This window comes from Macrobrachium nipponense, chromosome 18 (genome assembly GCF_015104395.2).
Source record: "Macrobrachium nipponense isolate FS-2020 chromosome 18, ASM1510439v2, whole genome shotgun sequence".
Classification (NCBI taxonomy): Eukaryota; Metazoa; Arthropoda; class Malacostraca; order Decapoda; family Palaemonidae; genus Macrobrachium; species Macrobrachium nipponense.
In genome coordinates this window covers 75,489,293-75,504,252 of record NC_087211.1, presented here as the reverse complement: position 1 = coordinate 75,504,252, position 14,960 = coordinate 75,489,293, and the positions used below count along the sequence as shown (strand labels likewise).

The 14,960-nt window shown below is 43.1% G+C and overlaps 1 protein-coding gene across 2 annotated transcripts in view; it reads left to right on the top strand.

Moving 5' to 3' along the window:
- The window catches only part of LOC135197199 (myb-like protein A), a 162,239-nt gene that overhangs the window by 94,589 nt on the left and 52,690 nt on the right, over positions 1-14,960 (top strand). The gene's annotated exons all lie outside the window — the stretch shown is intronic.

Below are 14,960 nucleotides of genomic sequence, written 5' to 3'. Positions count from 1 at the left end.
AGATCCAACTTAGAAGATACCAAGTAAAATTTACAGTACAATAGCACTGCACATCCTAGAGTACTGTGGTGGTAATGACAGACATTTTAGTGGGTCGTTAACCACTGACAGACGCCCCACAACGAGTTGGGAGGGGGAGGGGGAGACAGGATCTGCATCCAACATTGGAGATCCCAAGTAAAATTTGTACTACAATTAGCACTGCACATCCTAGAGTACTGTGGTGGTAATGCCAGACATTTTAGTGGGCGGTTACCCCCTGACTGACACCCCACAACGAGTTGGGAGGGGGAGAGGGAGGTGGAGACAGGATCTGCATCCAACATTGGAGATACCAAGTAAAATTTGTACAATAATAGCACTGCATATCGTAGAATGCTATGGTGTTAATGTCAGACATTTTAGTGGGTGGTTTCCCCCCTGACAGACATAACCTACGATTGGAGGGGAGAGATGGGACTCCTTGAAATTATCTATCTTGAAAATCTATCATAAGCAGTATTAATATTAGAAATATGGTAATTATCTAAAATTTGTGAGCCTAAGAAAGTGTAAAAGACAAAAAATTGAAGAAATATTGTGATGTTTCAGGATAAGAATTACTGCCCGAGTTATTTTTTTAAATTCCTATTGAAGTATGGAATATCTCACTTCATTAATTCCATCACATCTATATGACAAACTATTTATGAGACTTACTACTTTCTATAGTTTCATACACAAATATATATATATATATATAATATATATAAATATTATATAAATAATATACATATAATATATATATATATATATAATATATAATAAATATATAATATATATATATATATATATATATATATATATATATATATATATATATATATTAGCACTATCCTTTGGTGTGGAGTTATTACTTCACACAAAGTAGTATTTTTTTCTGAATGGGAGGGGTCACAAGTGACAACAGCTACAAGTAAGTGTGCTGAGCATTTTTGAATAATTAAACCAGTCATATGGTGCCACTCTCAATTCCTCTAAAAAAAGAAATGTAAGATAAGTATTCTCGTTTTAGTAGCGTCTTTGGTCATTTTCTGTTCTTTTTGCAGAATAGGCCTATAGTTAGGGCACTGCAGCCATGTCGAGGTTCGTAGCCCAACGTATCTTGCCACCAACTGAATTGTTCTTTAGTTGCTGTTGGTTCGTGTGGATGAAATGGAATTTTTATCGGATATGGGAGTTGGATTGATATTAAGACCAAAGTCCCGTCATGAAGAGCCGTTTTAGCACCCGCACATTCACAAAGAGATGATGTATCACAACACAATTAATTACTAGAAACAGAAATGTGAATGAATTGTTCAAGATTGGCTAACTACAAAACATTTTCCCCCATTCTATTCCCCCTCCCGAAGTTGACGATCATACAACTTGGAGCTCCTGACTCCCAAATTAAGTAGGCCTAAAATAATAGCATGTCAATTATCTAATAGTCCACTTATTTTCGGCTGCCCCACTCAAATTGATCTGTACGCTTTCACCAAGTATCCGGTATCATATATATTCAGGGAAGAAAATTTAAACTCCGCTAAAAATTTTACTTACGGGCAAATCAAGGCGAAAATTGCCAGCAGTTTTATGTTTAAAGACAACTGGGCGTGTTTGTCTCTTAACTTCCCGCCGGCACGCACCACAGCCAGCCTATGCAGTGTTTCAGTACAATCTATCGATGCTGGCTTTAACGACCATTATTTGGCTAATTTTCCCCTTAGTAATATTTTTACTTTCATTGTTCATTATTCCAGCAGACAGGTACACATCATACAATATCCTCATGTCTGTTCAATGTATTTACCATTGCTAATATGATTTATAATGCGTCTCCAACAGTCATAAATATCGGACAACCGAAAGTGCAAATATGTCAGTTGTGTGCAAGTCATAGGGCGTCAATCACTGGAGTAGCGATCTCCCTGCCGAGAGGGACTCCGGGAGGCCATATTTAAAGGTCTCGGTCCAACTCTTAGTATTATATTTTATTACTATTATTTTTTTAATCTTTATTATTATTATTATTTGACCCAATTTCACAGAGAAAAATTACCTTATGAAAACAGGCCTAAGCACTCCGACCATTGTGGTCAAGGCCTAAGCATCTGCTCTTGGATCTAAGCAATGTGAAGCATAAATGGTTCCTGTGTAAATTACAGGACTTTCTTTGCACACAGTAGCGAAGCACTAACTAAACAGTAATGTAGTACAATCACTAAACAGTAACATTCACAATGCACATACACTCAGTAAGCACTCACATTTACATACATTCACTATACACTCACACACACACACACACACTCTTAACATACACTCACACTCAATAGAGTCAATAACACCAAACACTGAATACCCAACACTCACTAGGCACTCGCTAAACACTAAATCCAACCTAAACGCCTAAAACACTAAACTCACTAAATACTCATTATACCCCAAACACACTGTAAACATTCACTAAACACTCACGTAATTCTAAACATTAATTAAACAATTAACACTCACTAAACACTAAGAACTCATTAAATGCTAAATGCTTATCAAATCCTAAACACTTATTAAATACTAAACAGTGAATGAACATCTACGCATTAAAAACTCAATAAACACTTACACACTAAACATTTGCTAAACACTAACATTCACAAGACATTAAACATTTGCTAAACACTAATATTCACAAGACATTCACTAAACAGCAACATTCACAAGACATTCACTAAACACTCACTGAATACTTACTAAACATTCACCACACAAACAATCACAAAACTTTAACTGAACCTAAACACTCGCTAAACAATCACTGAATACTTACACACTAAACAGTCACTAAACCCTAAGCGCTCACTGAATACTAACACACTAAATATTCACTAAACACTAACAAGACATTCACTAAACGCTCACTTAACATTCACAAAACATTCACTAAAACCTTAAAGACAAAACATTCATTGAATACTTACACAATAAACCTTCAATAACATTCATTAAATCCTAAAGACTCGGTAAACATTCACTGAATAGTGACACATTAAACAGTAGTAAACATTCACTGAATACTGACACATTAAACAGTCACTAAACCCTAAACTAAACATTCATCAAACACTTACTCATGAACATTCACTAAACGCTTACTCACTAGACCCTAACAATTCGCTAAACACTTACTCAATAAACATTAACGATAAAAAAATTCACAATCACATTCATTTTTCATTTCTCTTGATTTCTTTACATTGATGCTAGGTGATTGTTTTTTTTTTTTTTTTTTTTGGTCTAGTTTGCAGTCTGATAGTGATAAATTTCCTCAGGATAGTGGCAAATCTCAAGTTAGAGATAAAGTGAAATCCTCCAACCAGACACGGCTGGTATTTACAGATAAGACTCAGGTTGGAACTTATACAGTTGAAGCAACATCTAATAACCAATATTTATTGTGTTCATCAGATAGTCACGGAGCCGGACGATGCTCAAAGTATGCTGATGCAATTTCCCGAAGAAGTAGGCTGATAGATATGGGACGGTGTTCTAGATGTTTAAGAAATATGCATAATAAGACTAATCATAATGAAGGTTTTTGCTACAGCAATTTTGGAGGCAAGTTGCAAAGTGAGGTGAAATCAGATGGTACTGTAAAGTCAGATAAGCAAGTTAAGAGTACTACAAACATTGAAATTGAGGATAAGAGTGTAGTTTCAAGTACAAAGAGTGCTGGGTCCAAATATTCTTCTGCTTTAGCTACGGCTCAGGTTAAGGTATCTAATAATGATAATGCTAAGTCACAGTATGTTCGCTGCTTTTTCGATCCAGGATCGCAGATTTCATTTATTACTTCCAAGTTAGCTACTGCACTGCAGCTAAAGACTGTTGCGAGTCAACAACTTGTTTTACAAGGTTTTCAGTCCCAGCCAAAGGAGGGATAATTTGACACCTCTAGTTTCTTTAGGTAGGAGGATTAAGAAGATGAGAGTTGTAATTGTTGATGAGTTACCAGGTAGTATTTCTGCACCAGACATGCATAAGGTTTATCAAATGCTGCAGGGTAAAGGGATTAAAACTGCAGATGAAATTTCATCCAGCACTGTCTCAGGGATTTAATTAATGGTGGATTCTGACTATTTTGCTGATTTTGTTGGTGGTGTTACCAAGTATGGTGTTAGATTGTTTGAGACACCTGGTGGTTACATTCCATTTGGTAAGATTTCCTCGCAATTTTCCAATAGTTTGGAAACTTCCATTAAGACAAATGATGTTGTTTGCAGATTAACTGCTATTTCTCCTCTTTGTGTTAGTGATTTGATTGAAGAGAATAATGAACAAGTTCATAAATTATGGGAATTAGAATCGATAGGCATCAATCCAACTGCCCCATCTGTAGAAGATGATTGTGTCTACAAAAGGTATGTCAATAGTGTTAAGTATCAAAATGAACAGTATTTTGTTCGTCTTCCCTGGAAAGAAAATTGCCCTGTTTTGCCCAACAACTATAGAATGGCTTCAAGTCAAGTGTATACATTAAGGAAAAATTTATCTAAGGTTCCTGGACGTTTGGATGCATACCATAATATCATCCAGGATCAGTTAAAACAGAAATTTAGTGAGAAAGTTCCTGATGTAGTAGCTGGTGCTAATACGCATCATGGGGTGCTTAAAGATTCGAACACTACCCCCTTAAGGATAGTGTATGATTGCAGTGCTCAAGATGGAAAGGATAATCCTTCTCTCAATGATTGTTTAATCAAGGGACCCTCCCTGACAGAGAAGTTAGGTGATGTTTTGTTAAAGTTTAGCGTCAATGATTTTGCATTTAGTGCAGATATTAGCAAGGCCTTTTTGCGGGTAGGCCTGCAGAATGTTGATCGAGATTTTGTTAGGTTTCTGTGGTTCCGAGATCCGCAGAACCCAGAAGCAGGTTTAGACTTATAGATTTGCTAGTGTGCTGTTTGGTAGCACATCATCTCCATATTTGTTGATGGCAACACTTGACTATCATTTGAGTCGGTCAGGTTGCTCCGTTAAGAATTTTATTGCCAAATCCTTTTATGTTGATAATCTTCAGGGTAGTATGTCTAATGATATAGAATTGTTAGAATTTTATGCTAAGGCTAACAAGCAACCAAGGAGTGCCAATGTGCAACTCAGGACTTGGGTAACTAACAATGAGAAACTTAAAACTAAAATCGGAGAAGATAACAGTGGTTATGTTGTTCCTACCACTACTTCAGTTCTTGGATTGAATTGGGATGTCAACTCAGACATGCTTAGTCTGAAGTCGGCTAAAATATTTGTACCTGAAGTAATCACAAAACGCAATATACTTAATTTGGTCCTACTGTTTTTGATTCACTAGGATTCCTTTGTCCAGTAATCGTAAGGGGTAAAATCCTTATTCAGGCTGCTTGCAGGACTAATGTCTCCTGGAATGATCCACTAGGTAAAGAATTTTTAAGTAGTTGGATGGAATATATGAAGAGTTCAAGGCACTTAGTGAATTTTCAGTACCTCGCAAAGTTGCAATTCAAGGAGTAAACTATGTTTTGCACATATTTTGTGACAAGTCGACCAAAGCTTATGGTTGTGCAGCCTATTTGGGAGGAAATGGAGAAAGTAATCTTGTTATGGCAAAAGCTAAGGTTGCCCCCTTAAAACAAAAACTCTTCCACAATTGGAACTGACATCAATTTGGTTAGGGACTAAATTAGCCAACTACATTCACAAAGTTTTAAGTGGTATTAATATTTCAAGAACTGTGATTTGGTCTGATAATGAGGCCGCTATTCAATGGGGCAGAAACGATAATTGCAAAATTACTTATGTCAAGAACAGGTTGGCTGAGATCAGAGAAGTGTCAGCCAATTATCAAATATTTCATGTGTTTACAGGAGAAAATCCTGCTGATTTAATGACTCGTGAAGTTGAAGTTAAAAGCTTAGTGTCAAATTCTTAATGGTTTAAAGGTCCTGCTTGGCTACCATGTGAAAGTTTGTGGCCAAGTCAAAAGGACGAAGTTGTAGCTTATGAGATAACAGCTGTGAGACAAATTGATCCAGTGAAGGTTGAATGTTTGTTTGAAGTTAGAGAATGCTCTTCTCTGGAGAAGACTTTCATGATAACGAAACATGTATTTCAGTTTCTGAAAAAATTGGTACTCAAGATATCACCGAATCAAGTGTCAAAGATAACTTTACCAGATCCAGCAGTTTATTGGCCGAGATATTATCAACTTACTAAGTTTAAAGAAATCTTTGCTTGGCTGTTTTACTCTGAGAATCCTGATGCTATTGAATTTAAGAGCTTGTATGATCTTTGCAGAAACCACATAGCTTGTCTGTTGAATACTATGATTTGATTAAGGACTTAGGTCTGTATTTTGATCCATCCATTGGACTGATGAGGTCAAGAGGTCGCCTCCAGCATGCTGAGATTGCTGTGAATTCCAAATACCCTGTACTAGTTCCACCGGGAGAACATTTAACTAACTTTTCACTCTAAAGGTACATGAGTATAATTTACATGGAGGAGTACAGGAAACTTGCTACTATTCATTGACAACTTTGGATCCCCAAGGGAAGGCAAGCAGTACGCAAAGTGATTAGAAAATGTGTTATCTGCAGGAAAGTTGAAGGTAAGCCCTGTGTTTACCCTGGTCCCCCTACTTTACCTTTACTACATAGAGTTGTTTTGAACAGACCATTTGAGAATGTAGGTGTTGATTATTCTGGGCCTATTGTCATTATAAAGACTGAAGATAATGAGCCAAGGAAGGTTTATATCTGCTTGTTTACTTGTACAGCTACAAGAGCAGTTCACCTAGATGTGGCTTTAGATATGACAGCAGAATCATTCTTACTAATTTATCTAGGTTTTGTGGCACCTGATCTGTTCCCAAACAAATAATTTCAGATAATGGAACAAACTTTAAAGCAACCGCCAAGTTTCTTTAGGAAATATGTAGTGATCCTCAAATACGAGAATATTTTAGTAATCGTGGTATTGTTTGGAAATTCATTGCTCCCAGAGCACCTTGGCAAGGTGGCTTCAATGACAGGATGATTAAGATTGTTAAGAATTGTTTGCGGAAGGTTTTGTATCACAAGAGAGTCAGTTTAGATGAACTTCAGACTGTGGTTGTTGAGATTCAATCTCGTGTTAATAATAGACCGCTCATTTATATCAACAGTGATAGGATGTCTCCAGAACCCTTGTCACCTTAACATCTCCTATATGGCAGATCGATTGAAGCTTTGCCACCAGTAGTTTTAGAGGATGAATCTGATCCTACTTACATGGACCACGAGCAATTGAATAAGCAATTTTCCTTATTGTCTTGTATAATTTCCAAGTTTGAGAAGGTCTGGGAGAATGAATATATAATTTTCTTAAGAGAATGTCATTATGGTTCTGATAGAGCTAGGGAATTTAATGATCTTAAAATTGGGGATGTTGTTTTGGTCCAAGTTGAATCTCCAAGAAGTGAGTGGCCTTTAAGTAGAATTGTTGAGCTTCGACCTGATTCAGAAGGAGTCATACGTTCTGTAGATCTGTACTGCAAAGGTCATGTCAATACATGAACAGTTGAAAAGCTTGTACCTTTGGAGGTTAGTGAACCAGTGAATGAGGAACTTATAGGTAATCTTGATGATAATATGAATACTGATGTTCCTAGTTATGAAATACCTCGTCCCCCTGGTCAAATGATTGAAACACGTCCTCAACGTGCTAGCAAAACTTAGAGCTACACTAGAGAGGAGAGAGCTCATAAAACAAGGAGCCTTGTAAGTTAAGTTTAATTCTTATGTGAGAAATTAGGTTTTTTTGGGGGGCGGGGGGGCCTTGACCCGAGAATGTCATAAAATGACACATTTAATTTCCATTTCCATTGAAAGAAAAATGTTAATTTCTTTACATTAATTTTACCGTAGATTATGTGATTTACTAATTAATAATTACTAATTATTGTTAATTGTAAGTGATATTTTTTTACCCGTATTTTGCAAATGCGACGAGTTTCCCTCCACTTTTTTTCCCGCCTTAGCGTTGGCGTAGTGTGCTGCTGTCCAGGTTTCTGTGCACACTGACAATTTAGGGGACGTTCGTGGGTCCCGATAGTGGCGAGCACTGCCATTCTATATTAGTTATGTGATTACTACTTCCTATACCTATCTTCATGAAAACATTGAACTAGCAAAGTATCTTATATAAGTTAATTTGCATGTTTGGCCGAATGTGTATAGGGGAGTTATATAAGAACGCTAGGTTAGTTCTCTTCTCTTTTCGTGTTTTGTTATGTTGTAATTCCAGCGCCTAAAATTCCTAACGTTGTTGCCTTTTTAAAGAAAATTATGTGCTGTGGACCATTTCGAGCACTCGGAGAATATAATTTCACCACATTATAAATAACAAGATTAAAACTAGTAGTAGCAGAACCAACCATCAAGAGGAAAAGGAAGGACGGAAGTCGGAAGGAACAAACCAGAAATGACAAAAGGCAACCGCTCACGGATTCCTCAACAACTCTTCACCAAACATGAGCTGTTGCCGGCTATTTCTGGTTTGTTCCTTCTGACTTCCATCCTTCCTTTCTCTCTTGATGGTTTGTTCTGCTACAACTAGTTTTTATCATGGTATTTATAATGTATCATGTCTTGTATTTGTATTTTAGCACTTTTAATTTTAATTCTATTGTTCTTTGTCTTTATAGTTTTAAAAATGAAACCTTTGTGTTTTGAAACGTCACAAAAAATGATAATTTAAGGACCACCTAAGTTGTACTTCCTCCTTCAACAGTCTACTATTGTTCGAGTTAAAAGTATCTTATATATATATATATATATATATATATATATATATATATATATATTTATTTATATATATATATATATATATATATATATATATATATATATCTTAGAACGATCATATATATATATATATTATATATATATATATATATATATCCTATATATATATGTGTGTGGTGTATATATATATATATATATATATATAGTATATATATACTATATATATCTATATATATATGTGTGTGTGTGTATATATTATATATATATATATATATATATATATATATATATATATATATATATATATAATAATAATATACTATATATATATATATATATATATGTATACATATACATATATATATATATATATATATATATATATATATATATATATATATATATATATATATATATACATACGCACATAGGCAGTCCCCGGGTTACATCAGGTTAGGGTTAAGTCGTTCCGGACTTAAGGCGCTTGAATCATGGCTCTATTAACCTGCTTACAGCAGTACTGTAACCCGTACTTACAGCTCCATTGGTATTTATTCCCATTATTATTGCAATGATTCAGGTAAGGTGATATATAGATATATATATATATATGTGTGTGTATATATATATATATATACACACATATATATATATATATATATATATATATATATATATATATATATATATATATATATAGTATGTATGTATATATGTATATATATATATATATATATATATATATATATACTATATATATATATATATATATCATTTGTTCCGATGCAGGATACTTACCTCGAACCATTACAGTGGAGATTCCCGGATGTCGCATCCGGGTCTGACCAGAAAAAAACTGGTTATACGTGGCACCCAGTCCAGGCCTATGCCCATTAGGGGTTGAGAACCACGCTATCCTGCTGACCTGATGGTCCTTCTCTGGTCGCAGGCACATGTACACACCCCTGATCTTCCGGTGTCCAGCCCATTTCCTTTTCCTTTGTGTGTGTTTTGTGTACTAGTGTCGATCTTATGTGTGATGTCGGCCCCGAGCCTCAAAGTCGATGCCCCGGTCCTGAGGGCTGGGCTTGTGGAGCATTTCTTTCGCCCCTTCTCATCGATCCTCACTTGTTGTGTAATTCGCTTGCTCTAAAGACAACACGTGCTTGGAATGCGCCTCTTGGGCTTCGTACCAGTGGGATTTGGCATCTACGAAGAAGAAGCCAAAGTCCTTGTCGGTGAAACTTTCTGGGGATTCGAGGAGTAGGAGTAGCAGCCAAGATGGGGGTGCCCCCTTCCCCTTCGATATCGTCGGAGAGGAAGTCTCCCGCGTTTCGCCAGGTTCTTTCCCCTGCCCTCTCCCAGCGAGAGGGCCTAGGTGAGTCCGTTGCCATGTCGCCCCCAAGGGGGTGTCCCGATGAGCCCCCACAGGCTGTACTCAATGTTTCCGCGGTGCTGAGGGATTGCTGGATGCGGCTGCAGTTACAGGGTACCCTGTCCTGGACTTCTCTCTTAGCATCGGTTCAGGCGGAGTGCCCGTCCCTCCCCACTACAGCTCGCCCCGCTGCAGCTCTTCCATCTGCGCTCTCCCTGCTCTCGAGCGAAGCGCGTAGCTCACGGCCGGAGCCGGGCCGGTGTACCCGGTCACAGAGCCACCCGCCTGCCCGGCTCCAGCCCTTCCCTCTCCTGCTGTGGGGGATTTCTTCCCTCCTCGTACTCCAGGCAGGTCCCCGCTGAAGGACGATGATTTCTCATCCTGTGGCTTCCCTCCTAGAGGGCAGGAGGAGCTGGGAGCGGCCCTCCGGGGTGGCCCAGCTTTGGTGGGGGTGTTCCCAAAGCAGCCGAAACGCTCCCCGGTCTCTCCCGTGATGGGAGCTGCCGGAGGAGAGGCAAGAGATGACGGGACTCGGCCGAGGACGTGAGTTCTTAGAGTTCCTCCTTGAGGGGGAGATCTTGCCATAGGAGAAGATGCTCCTCCAAGAAGAGCCACCACCATGGGAGAGGTAGGAGGCGCAGCTACTCCTCGTCCTCAAGCTGCTCTTCCTGCTCTCCTCGTCGTAACCAGGATCGTAGAGGGAGCTACAGGCGCTGGGACCACTCCCGCAGGAGGCAGCGGTGTTTTCCTTCGCCCACTCGGCCAAGGGAGGCCCCCGCTCCAGTGGCCCCTAGGACGGTTCCACACGTGGGGTTCCCAGCTGGCCCCCTCCCTGCTCCTTCCTTGGTCACAGTGGATCCCGCCTCGGTCTCGTCAGCCATAGGGTCGGCCTCCAAGACCGAGTGGGCTCCTTTCTTCTGTGTTCCCATGCTCTTGTCGCCCTCGCGGACGGAGCCTGGGGCCAATACCTCCTTAGGGGGTTCGGAGCCCCACCACCGCTCAGGATCGAGCTCCTCCTCGGGGCGGTCCGGGTGTGCGGGGCATCCCCCCTTACAGGAGACCGGTTTGCAACCGGGTTTAGGCGCCCCTCAACGGGGAGCTTCTCCAGCTTCCCCCCGAGTGAGGTCTGACGTCTCTCCTCCATCGAGGGATGCTGAGGAGGACACCTTAATCCAAGAGGACCTCCAGAACGCCCTGGAGGAACTAGGCCCAGTGAATGAAAGTTCTACTTTTCGCCATGTCCTCTCACTCATTAGGGCCATGAACCGACTAGAGGAGCCAGCCTCGACTATGGAAGACAACAGGTCCTTGGCTGTCGACATTCTGTTCGGGAACCAGAGGGACCTAAGCCCTCTCTCAGCCTCCCTAGGTCCACCAACACGAAGGAGGCCCTGACGGCGGTGGAGAAGCTCATAGCGGGGTCAAATAACTCCCTGCAAGTGCACGCCTCGGCTAGGCTACTTCTGGCGTCCAAGCCGAGGCAGAGAAGGCTATATGCCCCAGAAGGAGTCCCCCTTCTTCCGGAATCAGTGGAGGGTAACTTGTCTGCCCTGGCAACCGGACTCTCAGGAGAGAGGCTTGCGTCAGGGCTAGTCTCCTCCCACCAGGAGGCTATGGCCATGGAGGTCACAGCTTGGACCTATATACATGTGGCTTCATGGATAGATCTGTGGTCCGCGGCGGTAGCCAGGTTCCCCACCCTCGATGACTTGAGCGACGAAGCCTCCCTTGCCCAGTACAAGGAACTGGTTCTGTCTGGAGGCAAGTCCCTGGGCTTCCTCACGACCCAGCTGGTCACGTCATGGGCTAACTGGGTCTTGCGGAGAAGGGATTCTGTTTAAACTAAACTCCCTAGGAACATTCCAGAGAGAGCTCTAAGACCCTTTGGAATGCCCCAGTGGAGGGGGCCGCTCTCTTTCCGGAGAAGCTGGTGGAGGAGTCCTTGGAGTGGTGGAGGAAGGCCATCCAAGACTTCATCGTATATAGGGCTCCTTCCCTACATCAGTCAGCTCCTAAAAGAACCAACGAGAGACTGAAGCCTCAGAATAGGACCCTTTGCGCCCCTCCTCTACCTCCGTGGAGTCGGCCCCTTGGAACTGGGGAGACCAGGGGACTTGACCCTCCCCCCTTCCCAGGTTCAGGTCCAGACCCCCTGCTGCTTCCAGAAGGGGTTGTAACAACCCCTTCCCCAGGAGGAAGTAGGAGTCGAGCTGTTGGCAGAACTGGGGGGGGGGGATCACGGAGCCTGAACCCTGGAAAGTCCAGGACCTCAGGGACAGCTACTGAATCCCCTTCCTAGACCAGAAGCCTCCCCTGACAGAGGAGCCGGACAGTCTGTCTTCTCAGCCCCGGAACCCCAGTCACCGGGAGGCCCTAAGGCTAGAAGTTCAAGCACTGCTGGAGAAGGGAGTCCTCCAGCAGGTGGTAGACCACTCCCCCGGGTTCTTCAGTCGCCTCTTCCTGGTGGAAAAGTCTTCGGGGGGGTTGCGACCAGTCACAGATCTTTCGATCCTCAACTCTTACGTCCTAAAGACTCCCTTCAAAATGGAAACGGCTTGCTTGGTGCTGGCGTCCATGAGAGAAGGATTTGATGATGTCCCTGGATCTCAAGGACACCTACTTCTAGATACCGGTACACCTGTCCTCCAGGAAGTATGTGCGCTTAAGGTGAGAGGACCAGAGCTTGCAGTTCAAGTTACTCTGCTTCGGGGCTGGCAACCGCCCCGCAAGTGTTTGCGAGGGTGTTCTCCCTGGTTTTGTCTTGGGCCCACAAGAGAGGTATATGCCCCCTCAAGTACCTGGACGACTGGCTACTCCTTTCCTCCTCAAAGGAGTGCCTGGTAGAGCAGAGAGACGCCCTCCTGGCCTTTTGCAAGACCCTCGGAGTCGTCGTGAACTGGGAGAAGTCCCAGCTGGTCCCCTCCACCAGGATGGTGTACCTGGGGATGGAGTTGGATACGCAGAAAGGACAAGCTTTCTCATCGGAGGACAGACTGGCAAACCTCCAAAGGATCGCCTTCAACTTCCTGAGCCACTCCCTGAGACCAGCGAAGGAGTGGCAAAGACTCTTAGGCTACCTGGTCTCCCTGGAAAAACTAGTCCCCCAGGGAAGACTGAGATTAAGGCCTTTACAATGGGACCTAAAAGCAAGATGGTCACAAAAGGAGGAAACACCCCAGAAGCCAGCTCCCATCTCACTGGCAGCAAGGAAGGCCCTCAGTTGGTGGCTGGATCCTGCGAACTCTTGTCGGGGTGTGCCCCTTGGGTCCGTGCCCCCGGAGATGTTCCTGTTTACGGACGCGTTGAAGGCAGGGTGGGGGGCCCACCTGAAGTCCCTTTCGGCAGGAGGGATATGGTCACAAGAAGAGAGGATCTTCCACATCAACAGGCTGGAGCTCTTGGCAGTGAAGAGAGCCCTGGAAGCTTTCCAGGAGGTAGTGAGGGGACACTCTGTTTCTCTGATGTGCAACAATGCCTTGGTGATCGCCTACGTCAAGAAGCAGAGGGGCCTGAGATCCCGGGATCTCTGCGGCTTGATGGAGGAGATCTTGAGCCGGGCCGAAGCCCTCGGAACCTCCTTGACGGCAAGGTTCATTCCCGACAAGAAGAACGTAATCGCCGATGGCCTCAGCAGACGGGGTCAGGTGGTGGGATCCGAATGGTCCCTACACCCCAAGGTAGCCAGAGAACTAATCGGGAAGTGGAGGGCCCCATCCCTGGACCTGTTCGTAACAAGGCTAAATGCCAAACTACCAGTCCACTGCTCTCTGGTGCCGGATCCAGCCACGTTCTGGGAGGATGCGTTTCAACACCTGTGGGACGGCCTGGACATGTACGCGTTCCCTCCCTTCAGAGTCCTCAGGCAGGTCCTCAACCATCTGAGGAAGGCAAAAGGTGCGGCTCTGAAGTTGGTGGCCCAGCAGGGAGTGGTTCCAGGACCTTCTAGAGACAGCCTCTCAACCTCCCCTCAGGCCGGACCTGTTGAAGCAGCCCCACTTCGAGAGGGTCCATGGGAACCCTTCCAGCCCTCTCCCTTCACGGCTGGAGACTACCAAGCGGCTGTTGAACAGGAGAGGATTCTCGGTGAGAGTGGCCTCTCATATGTCCGGTTACCTCAGGGAGTCCTCCTCTAACATCTACCAGGGGAAGTGGAAGGGTTTTTTGGTACCTGGTGTAGGGAGAAGGGTCTGGAGTCCCTCTGAGCAAAGATCCCAGACATCGCAGAATTCTTGACCTACCTGAGGTTGGACAGAAGCCTGTCAATACCGGTGGTCAAAGGAGCCAGGGGCACATTAAGCCAGGTCTTCTCCCTGAAAGGAGTGGATCTGGGGAACTCGAAACTGCTGTCCTTGCTCATAAGGAGCTTTGAGCAGAAGTGCCCCCCCAGCGCTGGCTTGGTTCCCAGGTGGATGTCGCGAGAGTCTTGGACTCCCTGAGGCAGTATCCTTTCGAGCCACTCAAGGACATTCTGGATAGGGAGGTGACCCTCAAGAGGGTGTTTCTACTAGCTCTGGCCTCCAGGAAGAGGGTGGGAGAACTTCACGGCCTGTCGTACGTAGTTGCCCACACGAGGGGGTGGAAAGAACTCTCATTCAGGTTCATCCCCTCCTTCGTGACTAAGAATCAGAACCCCTTGGTCTCGGACCTCAGATTCGTGGAGTTTTCCATGCCTGCCCTCCCGAAGTCTGACCAGCCTAAGGATCTCCTCCTCTGTCCGGTGCGTGCAGTACGGAAATACCTGA